Source organism: Salvelinus fontinalis, chromosome 25 (genome assembly GCF_029448725.1).
Source record: "Salvelinus fontinalis isolate EN_2023a chromosome 25, ASM2944872v1, whole genome shotgun sequence".
NCBI classification, from domain to species: domain Eukaryota; kingdom Metazoa; phylum Chordata; class Actinopteri; order Salmoniformes; family Salmonidae; genus Salvelinus; species Salvelinus fontinalis.
Genome location: NC_074689.1, coordinates 33,291,702 through 33,304,742, shown reverse-complemented (window position 1 = coordinate 33,304,742; position 13,041 = coordinate 33,291,702).

Here is a 13,041-nt window from a genome sequence, read left to right as displayed (position 1 = left end):
TCACAGAGTAGGCGTTCCCTAATGGAAAAATGCAGATGAGCCCAGTTATAAATTGTCTTTTAGTTATAAAAATCATGCACGAGTTAGCAAGATCCTATTAGCGCGTTCGAGCATGTATTTGCATATTTCAGTTAGGGAATGTCTACTATGTACGCATGTGCAAAAACTAAATTCAAACGTTCCATCATTGATCAAATGTGCAGAATGTCGGGCAAAAGCAATCTCGCTCCATCTTCTCACACTGCTTGGCACTGAGCTTTCTCTCATAACCATATCTGGTGGTGAGTGGAAATGCCAACAGGGTGCTTTAGATTTATACATCCAGTGTAACATATGTCTCATTGTTCTATCTGTGGTACCATCCTCCCAGGCTCCCCTTCCCCTCCCCAAACACCACCCCGATAATGTGCTTTTAGGATCTTTAGCTACTAGAGTGACATTAGAGGGCTTGCAGTTGACGTACGACGCCTCCTGGCGGCCATGTTGGAAGACCCCGCATTAATTCTTCTGACAATAACAGCCAAGTGGCTACCCCAAACTGCATGATAACAGTGCCTAAAACTAGTTGATTCGTCACCACGGTAATTTTTTGTAAAGTATTTGGCTGCTGTAACAAGGCAGGACAGACAACGGGGACAAAATATGCTTACAGATTCCCCGCAATCATGAAACACCATTGGTGAAACCAAGATAAGACTCAAGAATTGTCAGAAAAGTGAAGAAACCTATTTGCCCGTCAAGACCTGAACCCAGACAGCTGTCAATAACGGGTCTACTACGATCATGTCATCAGTGGTAAGTCAAGTCTGATCGATTTCGAGTTTAGTTAAGCTGTAATGCTAACCAGGTGTAAGTGAGGACTTGATGGACTGTATATTCTTTAGGTTAGGTTCGCTCCCATGTGCTGGTAAGGACACAGATGACAGACAGGTAGGATTCCAGTTGAGGGGGTTTAATAACGCTGAAGATGCACAGGCACGGAACAGCACCGCACAGTGTATGTAGTATGGGTGGGCTAAGGAACTTAGTGGTCTGGCAACTTGCCTCAACCAAAGTGTGTGTGTGGTCTGCAAGAGAGAAATAAAGATACAATAGTGAATGACAGAATATAATCTCCAATTCACATCTCTTATAAAAAATATGCATGGCTAGAACATGACTATGATGACAATGTTATACAGGACCATACAGCGCAATACAACGTGACTACTAATTTTAGATCTAAGGGGTGCTGCTGCACGTGTACTACAAAGCATAGCACCATCATCTTCAGTACAGGGCTACAACTGCACAATGAACTTAAATACCTCTAAACAGTGAAATACAATGTAAAACCCATATAATGATGTAGCATATACAATTACAGAGCATATAAACGACGCACCGGGGGACATTATCCTAAACAAATACTGGATTAAATGTCCGAAATGATAAGACAACCATTACAGAGCTAGCCAGCTCACAATAGCTAGCAGTAGAAACTACAACAAGCATAACCATAAATATGACATTAACGTCGCAGTGCATTTTCAGACATAAACACCTGAAAGATATAAAATATGTACTTAAATATCAACAAGGACGCACACCGGCCTTGGCTAACACAATGAAAGATAACGGGTGGGAAAACACAAGGATGGCTAGAACTTTGTCTCACTTGACTTCTCTCGAGCTAATCTTCTTCTCTGAGCTTGAGATCGCCCAGCATGCTCTGCTCCACTTCACCGGTGGGCAGAGCTACAACTCTCATATGATGAATTAACATTACTGATATGATTACCTACAAATACTTCACAGCCTTTTGTACACCAGGATAGACAAAATTAGCTAGATAGCTTGTAGTCTAGCAATTAGCATGTGTCGCGTGAGTTAAAAGTTTTGGGGAAGCTATTTTTCACCATAAAAATGCACCTTTATAAGAATGGATTGCATGCCTCTATCATTGCATTTGCAGACAAATGTAAGCCTACTATTCCTAATGTTATGAATAGATTAGATATTAATAGCCTAAATTATCACTAAGCGCTTAATTTAGTGGCATAGGCTACCATCGTATTAAAAGAGATTCAGCTAATTTCTCCAGTCATATAATGTGTAGTAGAATTCCTTGAAATGTTATCAAAGGCCACATTTTTCCTGTGCAAAGGAAACGTCTCTGAAAAAGGGGTCCTGGCTAAAAGGGATCCAGCTTTGGTCAAATTGTCAAAAGTAATTTTTGTTAATTTTAACTAACCCTAACCCTTTTCATAACCATAACCTAATTCTCCTAACCTGCTACGAAAATGTAAAATAAGACGTGTCGTGGAATATCTAATCAAAAGGGAAGAGAGACTGCAGATTCTTTCAAACAACACTTTATTATAAGATTTGCAAAAATGAAGCATATCAACCATCACCAAGAATGGCTCAGAGTTGAAAGCTTAACAAACATAGCCGAGTCTCTGCTTTTACAGAGAAAACACAACCCCTTTCTGTATATGTGGCAGTCAGCAGATACACAACGAATGACCTTTTAGACACTGTGTAGACTTAAGATAGCACAAGGTTGACAGCCTCAGGGCTCAACCGTCTAACTGCATTCACAACAAACACTATAGCTGCATTACAAACACTATAGCTGCATTACAAACACTATAGCTGCATTACAAACACTATAGCTGCATTACAAACACTATAGCTGCATTACAAACACTATAGCTGCATTACAAACACTATAGCTGCATTACAAACACTATAGCTGCATTACAAACACTATAGCTGCATTACAAACACTATAGCTGCATTACAAACACTATAGCTGCATTACAAACACTATAGCTGCATTACAAACACTATAGCTGCATTACAAACACTATAGCTGCATTACAAACACTATAGCTGCATTACAAACACTGAAAAGACACACCCTCTCCTCTCAGCCTTCAAATTAAGTGGACACTTCTGATGACGCATCATGACGTCTGACGAGTATACACTTGCAGGGCAAGGGGCGAGGGAGGAAGGAATTCATTTTAAATGGACCGCCCATGCCTGGAAATTCATCACCCGTTCGTGTGTTTTCTGCCACCGGTAGCTTGTGGGTGCTTTATATGCGCTACAGTCAATTATGATTGCATGTCTACTTATATTAACTATATAATTATTATTATAAACTGGATGGTTCGAGCCCTGAATGCTGATTGGCTGACAGCTGTGGTATATCCGACCGTAAACCAGGAAAATGTTTTATTTATCCAATTTCCAAAAGATAACCAAACAAAAACATCATTACTTTTACGAGACGTGTTTGTGCCGTCATGTGCATTAGTAGCACAATTTCTAACTTATTTACATTAGTTTTAACTTACACTTGTATGTTGACTTCTCCATATTGATGTTTAGGTTTTAAGTTTTGGCTGACTTTTCTTAGTGGATGTACAATCATCGCGAAATTAATTATGGGGCGTTTCAGAACCCCGAAGTGTACATAACTGTACACTCGCAAACTCGATCAAAAACAAGGGTTGAGGAGCTTACGTTGCGAACTTCCCTTGTTTGGCTAATCGTTTAGACCAATGGTGACTGTCACACCCTGATCTGTTTCAACTGTCCTTGTTATTGTTTCCACCCCTTCCAGGTGCCGATTGTTTTCCCCAGTGTATTTATCCCTATGTTTCCTGTCTCTCTGTGCCAGTTCGTCTTGCATGTTTCCAAGTCAACCAGCGGTTTTCCTGTTCTCCTGCGTTTTAGTTTTTGTAGTCCTGCTGGTTTTGACCCTTGCCTTTTTCTGGACTTTGTACCCGCCTGCCTGACCATTCTGCCTGCCTTGACCACAAGCCTGTCTGCCACTCTGTACCTCCTGGACTCTGATCTGGTTTTGACCTTTTTCCTGTCCACGACCATTCTCTTGCCTACTCCTTTTAATTAATAAACATAAGACTCCAACCATCTGCCTCCTGTGTTTGCATCTGGGTCTCGCCTTGTGTCATGATAGTGACGAGGATTCCCCCAAGGACATAAGGCGAGGGTAAGTGGAGGTCTTTTATGAGTTTGAAACGCAGCCTAAGTCCCAGAAAGACAAGTTTGTATCAGGTTAGAAAAAACACTAGCATATAACGAGACAATTCTTTAAACAGTAAAACATGGGATAGCATGTCTAATTATGTAATTTTCCACGATAGACTTTCATTTGACAAAAGCTGGATCCCTTCTAACCATGACAATAAAACGGGGAGAAGCAAATTGTACAATATTGCGTCCATATAGCCTGGAGAACATTAATTCCAGTGGTTATCATATATATTCATATGATAACCCAATGATCATTTGTTGAGAACTTCATAAGAGGAGGGACAATATATGAAGATTACAGCATAGGACAAAGGCCTCAATGGGATAGGACAACCTGCTGTATTGACTATTGGTTGTTCAAGCCTAACGGTAGATGTAATCTTTATGACACTAAAACAGCTGAATGAATTCAACACAACCAAACAATTAAGAGCCCTGATTGTATAGGTGACCTGAAGAAGTGATATTCAAACAAATGAAAAGCACACCTGATGTTAACGTACTACTGTAGGTTCACCAGCTGACCTCTATCAAGACAGCCATGTCGACTAGATTCCCACTGTGAAGATGAGCAATGCTGCAGCAGCATCAGTTTCTACTACTTTGTCATTTTCCAGATATGAAAAGGAGACATCCCTCAATTATAGGAGATGGTTGTCATGTGCTTTGGTAAATCTGAACGATTCTGTTGTGCCATTTGAGTAGAGCGCCTTCACCTTGTTGTCATGACAACAGTGCCCCCTTAAACCATATGAATATTTGAAATGTAATTTGGAACGTATAAAAGACTGTTTATGATATTATAAACATTCTGTAACGGAATTCTTCGTCCTCCTCTGACGAGGAGTAAGAAATGTCGGATCAAGATGCAGCGTGGTGAGTATCCATTTTAATAGGAATAATTGAAACAAACAAAATAACGAATAAACGAACGAAGACGAAACAGTCCCGTAAAGTGACAACACTAACACAGGAACACAGTAACAGGAACAATCACCCACAAACCACAATACAACAGGCTACCTAAATATGGCTCCCAATCAGAGACAACGATAAACACCTGCCTCTGATTGAGAACCATATCAGGCCAAACACATAGAAATAGACAAACTAGACAAACAACATAGAATGCCCACTCAGATCACAACCTGACCAAACAAAACATAGAAACAAACACAGCAAACTATGGTCAGGGCGTGACAGTACCCCCCCCCCCCCCCCCCCCCCGCCCCCCACCCCCCTACCAAGGTGCGGACTATGGCCGCAAAACCTAAACCTATAGGGGAGGGTCTGGGTGGGCATCTGTCCGCAGTGGCGGCTCTGGCGCGGGACGTGGACCCCACTCTACCATAGTCATTACCCGCTTCAGTGACCTCTTTTGAGCGGCGACCCTCGCCGCCGACCTTGAACTGGGAACCCTAATAAAGGACCCCACTGGACTGAGGAGCGCCTCTGGACTGAGGGGCGCTTCTGGACTGAGGGGCAGCTCCGGACTGAGGGGCAGCTCCGGACTGAAGGGCGGCTCAGGCGCCTCTGGACTGAAGGGCGGCTCAGGCGCCTCCGGACTGAAGGGCGGCTCAGGCGGCTCCGGACTGAAGGGCGGCTCAGGCGGCTCCGGACTGAAGGGCGGCTCAGGCGCCTCCGGACTGAAGGGCGGCTCAGGCGGCTCCGGACTGAAGGGCGGCTCAGGCGCCTCCGGACTGAAGGGCGGCTCAGGCGGCTCCTGACTGAAGGGCGGCTCAGGCGGCTCCGGACTGAAGGGCGGCTCAGGCGGCTCCTGACTGAAGGGCGGCTCAGGCGGCTCAGGACAGACGGGCGGCTCAGGACAGACGAGGCGCACTGTAGGCCTGGTGCGTGGTGCCGGAACTGGTCGTACCGGGCTGGGGACATGCACCTCAGGGCGAGTGCGGGGAGCAGGAACAGGGCATACTGGACCCTGGAGGCGCACTGTAGGCCTGGTGCGTGGTGCCGGAACTGGTGGTACCTGGCTGGGGACACGCACCACTGGGCGAGTGCGGGGAGCAGGAACTGGAGGCCTGGTACGTGGTGCCGCCACCGGAGGGCTGGTGCGTGGGGTTGCCACAGGAGAGCTGGTGCGTGGGGCTGCCACAGGAGGGCTGGTGCGTGGAGAAGGCACCGGATAGACCGGACCGTGAAGGCGCATTACAGGTCTCGAGCACCGAGCCTGCCCAACCCTACCTGGCTGAATGCTCACCGTAGCCATGCCAGTGCGGCGAGGTGGAATAGGCCGCACTGGGCTATGCACACGTACTGGAGACACCATGCGTAGGGCTGGTGCCATGTACACCGGCCTGAGGAGACGCACTGGAGACCAAATGCTTAGAGCCGGCTTCATGGCACCTGGCTCGATGCCCACTCTAGCCCGGCCGATACGAGGCGCTGCTATGTACCGCACTGGGCTATGCACACGTACTGGAGACACCGTGCGTATCTCCGCATAACACGGTGCCTGCCCGGACCATCTCTCTCCACGGTAAGCACGGGAAGTTGGCTCAGGTCTCCTACCTGACTAAAGCCACACTCCTCGTCCGTCCCCCCCACAAGACATTTTTGGGGCTGCCTCTCTGGCTTCCAGCCGCGCTTTCATGCTACCTCCTCATACCACCGCCTCTCGGCTTTAGCTGCCTCCAGCTCTTCACGAGGGCGGCGATATTCTCCAGCCTGTGCCTAGGGTCCCTTACCGTCCAGAATTTCCTCCCAGGTCCAGGAGTCCTGCGATCGCTGCTGCTGCTGCCCGTTACCACGCTGCTTGGTCCTTTGGTGGTGGGTGATTCTGTAACGGAATTCTTCGTCCTCCTCTGACGAGGAGTAAGAAATGTCGGACCAAGATGCAGCGTGGTGAGTATCCATTTTAATAGGAATAATTGAAACAAACAAAATAACGAATAAACGAACGAAGACGAAACAGTCCCGTAAAGTGACAACACAAACACAGGAACACAAACACAGGAACACAGTAACAGGAACAATCACCCACAAACCACAATACAAAACAGGCTACCTAAATTTGGCTCCCAATCAGAGACAACGACAAACACCTGCCTCTGATTGAGAACCATATCAGGCCAAACACATAGAAATAGACAAACTAGACAAACAACATAGAATGCCCACTCAGATCACACCCTGACCAAACAAAACATAGAAACAAACACAGCAAACTATGGTCAGGGCGTGACACATACTGTACTTTAACAGGGCTATATTGTTGTACAGGTGACATTAAAAGTATTTTGTTATCTCTGCTTTGCCAAGGCCCTTTGAATAAAACATATTTCTTATAGCCCAACTCTTATCTTTTTTTAAACTATTTAAACACATTTAGCATAGACAAAGTAATTGTTGTGGTAATCTTAGGCAAACCATCTTCATTATCACAGTGGCATATCCAAGTGCCACTTAGACCTTCTTGGAGAAAAGTATCTGGCAGTGAACTCAGTAGCTGTGTTTGTTTTAAGCTATGGATCCCATCTCCTGCTTTCAGACATTTCACCACATAGATTACAAGGGATGGATTTGCACCAACAAAATGTCATGTCAGCACAAGGCATGTACAAAATACTAAAATACTAAAATGTCCAATCCGAGGCTTGAACATGATCTGAGGGCGATCTGAGGCTGTTTGGTCTCTTGGGCATCAACTTGGGAAAGCCTCAAGGAAGAGCGGACAGTGCATTATAAACAAAAAGCCGCATGTATTGGCCAAAAAATAACACCTGATTATTTAGATTTTTCTCAGTGTGTGGAGAAAAGTGAGAAGGGGCATCCGTTAAAGAGTAATTGAACTTTGTCAGGCCTTATTATAAAATTTCTGTTACGAGTCCCGCCGAGGATGGTGCCTCTTCCCGTTCGGGCGGCGCTCGGCGGTCGTCGTCTCCGGTCTACTAGCTGCCACCGATCCCCTTTTCTGTTATCCTTTTAGTTTGTCTAATTTGTTTCACCTGTTGTATGTTTAGATTAGGGGTTATTTAAACCCAGTTTGCCCGCTCCTTTTTGTGCGGGCTTGATTTTCTGTTTCGTGTTTGTGGTGTGTATTTTGTGGATTTCGTCATTCTATTGATGTTGGACATTTTTTCTTTACGCGCCCAGTGTTTAAAGTGGCGTCACCGTTTTGTAGGTGATTACGTGAAGGAAATAAATTCCACCTTTTGTAAGAGATTCCTGCTCTCTGCACCTGACTCTTGTTTCCACCACTGGAATTGTTACAGAAGCCCGCACCAAAAGGAATGGAGTCAGCAGAAGCAGCAACCACCCCTCTCCCATCGATGGAGGAGCGTGTCCAGCATCACACCGCCGTTCTCCATCGAATAGGGACAGCAATGGACATGATGATGGAGAGGATGGAACGATGGGAGAGGAGTGGTATCCCGACTACAACCCCAGCTCCTTCCCAGACGGGGCAACCTTCCCCATCAACGTCAGCATCAGGTTCGGGTGCATTGCGTCTTGCGCTCCCAAGGGAGTACGATGGAGCGGTGGCTGGGTGCCAGGGGTTTTTGCTCCAGTTGGAGCTCTACTTGGCCACTGTTCGTCCGACTCCCTCTGGAGAGGAGAGTGTTAGCCTCCTCATCTCCTGTCTGACTGGTAGAGCCCTGGAATGGGCTAATGCGGTCTGGAACGGCCCAGACTCTGTTCGGGACAACTACCCAGAGTTCACTCGCCGCTTTCGGGCCGTATTTGACCACCCTCAGGAGGGCCGAGCGGTGGGTGAGAGACTGTTTCACCTCAGACAGGAGACGAGGAGTGCGCAAGACTTCGCTTTGGAGTTCCGGACCTTGGCTGCTGGCGCGGGGTGGAATGACAGGGCCCTGATGGACCATTATCGATGTAGCCTTCGGGAGGACGTCCGTCGGGAGCTAGCTTGTCGAGACACTACGCTCTCTCTTGATGAGTTAATTGACATGTCTATTCGACTGGACAACCTGCTAGCTGCCCGCGGGCGTTCAGAGGGGGTCCTGTCCGTTCCACCTCCCAGTCCTCCCACTTCAACCCCGATGGAGTTGGGAGGGGCTGCATCTAGGGGGGCCAGAGGAGGTAGCTACTCTTGCACCTATTGTGGCAGGAGAGGACACACTTCAGACCGGTGTTGGAGGAGCGCCTCTGGGAATGGAGATGGCAGGCGGAATACTCCTCGATCACCCCAGGTGAGTAGGCACAAGACTCACCCAGAGCTTCCTGTCGGTCACATGTTTTTGATTATTTTCTTCCCTGCGTTTTTCCCTTCTCTTCAGCATAAGGCGCTCGTAGACTCAGGCGCAGCTGGGAGTTTTATGGATCGCGGTCTAGCCCGTAAGTTGGGTATTCCGTTGGTACAGATAGACCCTCCTTTCCCTGTGCACTCCTTAGATAGCCGACCGCTAGGGTCAGGGCTGGTCAGGGAGGCCACGATTCCGCTGGACATGGTAACACAGGGGGATCATAGGGAGCAGATTAGTTTCTACCTTATTGATTCACCTGGGTTTCCAGTGGTGTTGGGGGTTCCTTGGCTAGCCATTCACAATCCCCTCATTTCCTGGAGACAGGGAGCTCTTCAGGGGTGGTCAGAGGAGTGTTCAGGTAGGTGTGTGGGAGTTTCCATCGGTGCCACCTCGGTGGAGAGTCCAGACCAGTTTTCCACTGTGCGCATTCCCCCAGAATATGCCGATTTGGCTATCGCTTTTAGTAAAAAGAAAGCGACTAAATTACCACCTCATCGACGGTGGGATTGTGTGATAAACCTCCAGGTGAACGCTGCACTTCCCAGGAGTCATGTGTACCCCTTGTCACAGGAGGAGACGTTGGCTATGGAGACATATGTCACGGAAGCTCTGAGACAGGGGTTCATTCGGCCCTCCATGTCACCCGTCTCCTCGAGTTTCTTTTTTGTGAGAAAAAAGGAGGGAGGACTGCGTCCGTGCATTGATTATCGAGGTCTAAATTCAATCACAGTGGGATTTAGTTATCCGCTACCTCTCATCGCTACGGCGGTGGAATCATTCCACGGAGCACGTTTTTTCACAAAACTGGATCTTAGGAGCGCGTATAATTTGGTGCGTATTCGGGAGGGAGACGAGTGGAAAACAGCGTTTAGTACCACATCAGGCCACTATGAGTACCTCGTCATGCCGTATGGGTTAAAGAATGCTCCAGCCGTTTTCCAATCCTTTGTAGATGAGATTCTCAGGGACCTGCACGGGCAGGGTGTGGTAGTGTATATTGATGACATCCTGATCTATTCTGCTACACGCGCCGCGCATGTTTCCCTGGTGCGCAGGGTTCTTGGGAGGCTGCTGGAGCATGACCTATACGTCAAGGCTGAGAAATGTGTGTTTTCCAAACAAGCCGTTTCCTTCCTGGGTTATCGCATTTCCATGTCAGGGGTGGTTATGGAGTGTGATCGCGTTAACGCCGTGCGTAATTGGCCGACTCCAGCCACGGTAAAGGAGGTGCAGCGGTTTTTAGGGTTTGCCAATTACTACCGGAGGTTTATCCGGGGTTTTGGCCAAGTGGCGGCCCCCATTACCTCACTGCTAAAGGGAGGGCCGGTGCGTCTACAGTGGTCGGCCGAGGCTGAGAGAGCTTTTAACCAGTTGAAGGCACGTTTCACTGAGGCTCCCGTGTTGGCGCATCCGGACCCTTCATTAGCGTTCATAGTGGAGGTGGATGCGTCCGAGGCTGGTGTTGGAGCCGTGCTATCACAGCGCTCGGGCACGCCACCGAAGCTCCGTCCCTGTGCTTTCTTTTCTAAGAAGTTGAGTCCGGCGGAGCGGAACTATGATGTGGGGGACAGGGAGTTACTAGCTATGGTAAAAGCCCTGAAGGTGTGGAGACACTGGCTTGAGGGGGCTAAGTACCCTTTTCTCATCTGGACTGACCATCGCAATCTGGAGTATATCCGAGAGGCGAGGAGATTGAATCCGCGTCAGGCGAGGTGGGCCATGTTTTTTACTCGTTTTAGATTTACGATCTCTTACCGACCAGGTTCCCTCAACACAAAGGCCGACGCGCTGTCTCGTCTCTATGACACGGATGACCGGCCCATCGATCCGACTCCCATCCTTCCCGCCTCATGTCTGGTGGCTCCGGTGGTATGGGAGGTGGACGCGGACATCGAGCGGGCGTTGAGGGTAGAACCTGCGCCGTCCCAGTGTCCGACTGGCCGTAGGTACGTACCGCTTGGTGTTCGTGATCGATTGATTCGGTGGGCTCACTCAATACCTGCTTCGGGTCATCCGGGGGTGGAGAGGACAGTGCGTGGTCTTAGAGGGAAATACTGGTGGCCCACCTTGGCTAAGGACGTGAGACTCTATGTCTCCTCCTGCTCGGTATGCGCTCAGAGTAAGGCTCCTAGGCACCTACCAAGGGGGAAGTTACAACCCCTTCCGGTTCCACAACGGCCATGGTCTCATCTATCAGTAGATTTTTTGACGGATCTTCCTCCGTCTCAGGGGAACACTACCATTTTGGTCGTTGTGGATCGGTTCTCTAAGTCCTGTCGTCTCCTCCCATTGCCTGGTCTCCCTACGGCCCTACAGACTGCGGAGGCTCTATTTACCCACGTCTTCCGGCATTATGGGGTGCCGGAGGATATCGTATCTGATCGAGGTCCCCAGTTCACGTCCCGGGTATGGAGGGCGTTTATGGAGCGTCTGGGGGTCTCGGTCAGCCTTACCTCTGGGTATCACCCCGAAAGTAATGGGCAGGTGGAGAGAGTGAACCAGGAGGTGGGTAGGTTTCTGAGGTCGTATTGCCAGGACCGGCCAGGAGAATGGGCGAGGTACGTCCCGTGGGCGGAGTTGGCCCAGAACTCACTCCGCCACTCATCTACGAACATGTCGCCTTTCGAGTGTGTACTGGGGTACCAGCCGGTCCTGGCTCCGTGGCACCAGAGCCAGACTGAGGCTCCTGCGGTGGAGGAATGGGTACAGCGCTCTAGAGAGACCTGGCGAGCGGTCCAGGACTCTCTTAAGCAGGCCAGTGAACGGCAGAAGAGGAGCGCTGACCGCCACCGCAGTGAGGCCCCTGTGTTTGCACCAGGGGACAGGGTCTGGCTCTCGGCCCGAAACCTGCCCCTCCGCCTGCCCTGCCGGAAGCTGGGGCCGCAGTGTGTGGGGCCATTTAAAGTCCTGAGGAGGATAAACGAGGTGTGTTATAGGTTACAACTTCCCTCTTACTATCGTATTAACCCCTCGTTTCATGTGTCTCTCCTCAGGCCGGTGGTAGCTGGTCCCCTGCAGGAAGGTGAGGTGCCGGAGGTCCCTCCTCCCCCTCTCGACATCGAGGGGTCCCCGGCGTATAGGATCAGAACTATTCTGGACTCAAGACGCCGGGTGAGGGGCCTGCAGTACCTCGTGGACTGGGAGGGGTACGGTCCGGAGGAGAGATGCTGGGTACCGGTGGGGGACATCTTGGATCCGTCCCTGTTGAGGGACTTTCACCGCCTCCATCCGGAGCGCCCTGCTCCTCGTCCTCCGGGTCGTCCTCGAGGCCGGAGTCGGCGCGCTGCGGGAGCCGCGCGTCGGGAGGGGGGTACTGTTACGAGTCCCGCCGAGGATGGTGCCTCTTCCCGTTCGGGCGGCGCTCGGCGGTCGTCGTCTCCGGTCTACTAGCTGCCACCGATCCCCTTTTCTGTTATCCTTTTAGTTTGTCTAATTTGTTTCACCTGTTGTATGTTTAGATTAGGGGTTATTTAAACCCAGTTTGCCCGCTCCTTTTTGTGCGGGCTTGATTTTCTGTTTCGTGTTTGTGGTGTGTATTTTGTGGATTTCGTCATTCTATTGATGTTGGACATTTTTTCTTTACGCGCCCAGTGTTTAAAGTGGCGTCACCGTTTTGTAGGTGATTACGTGAAGGAAATAAATTCCACCTTTTGTAAGAGATTCCTGCTCTCTGCACCTGACTCTTGTTTCCACCACTGGAATTGTTACAATTTCTATATATTTCTTTTCACATCAATCTACACACAATATCCCATAATGAAGAAGATGGCGC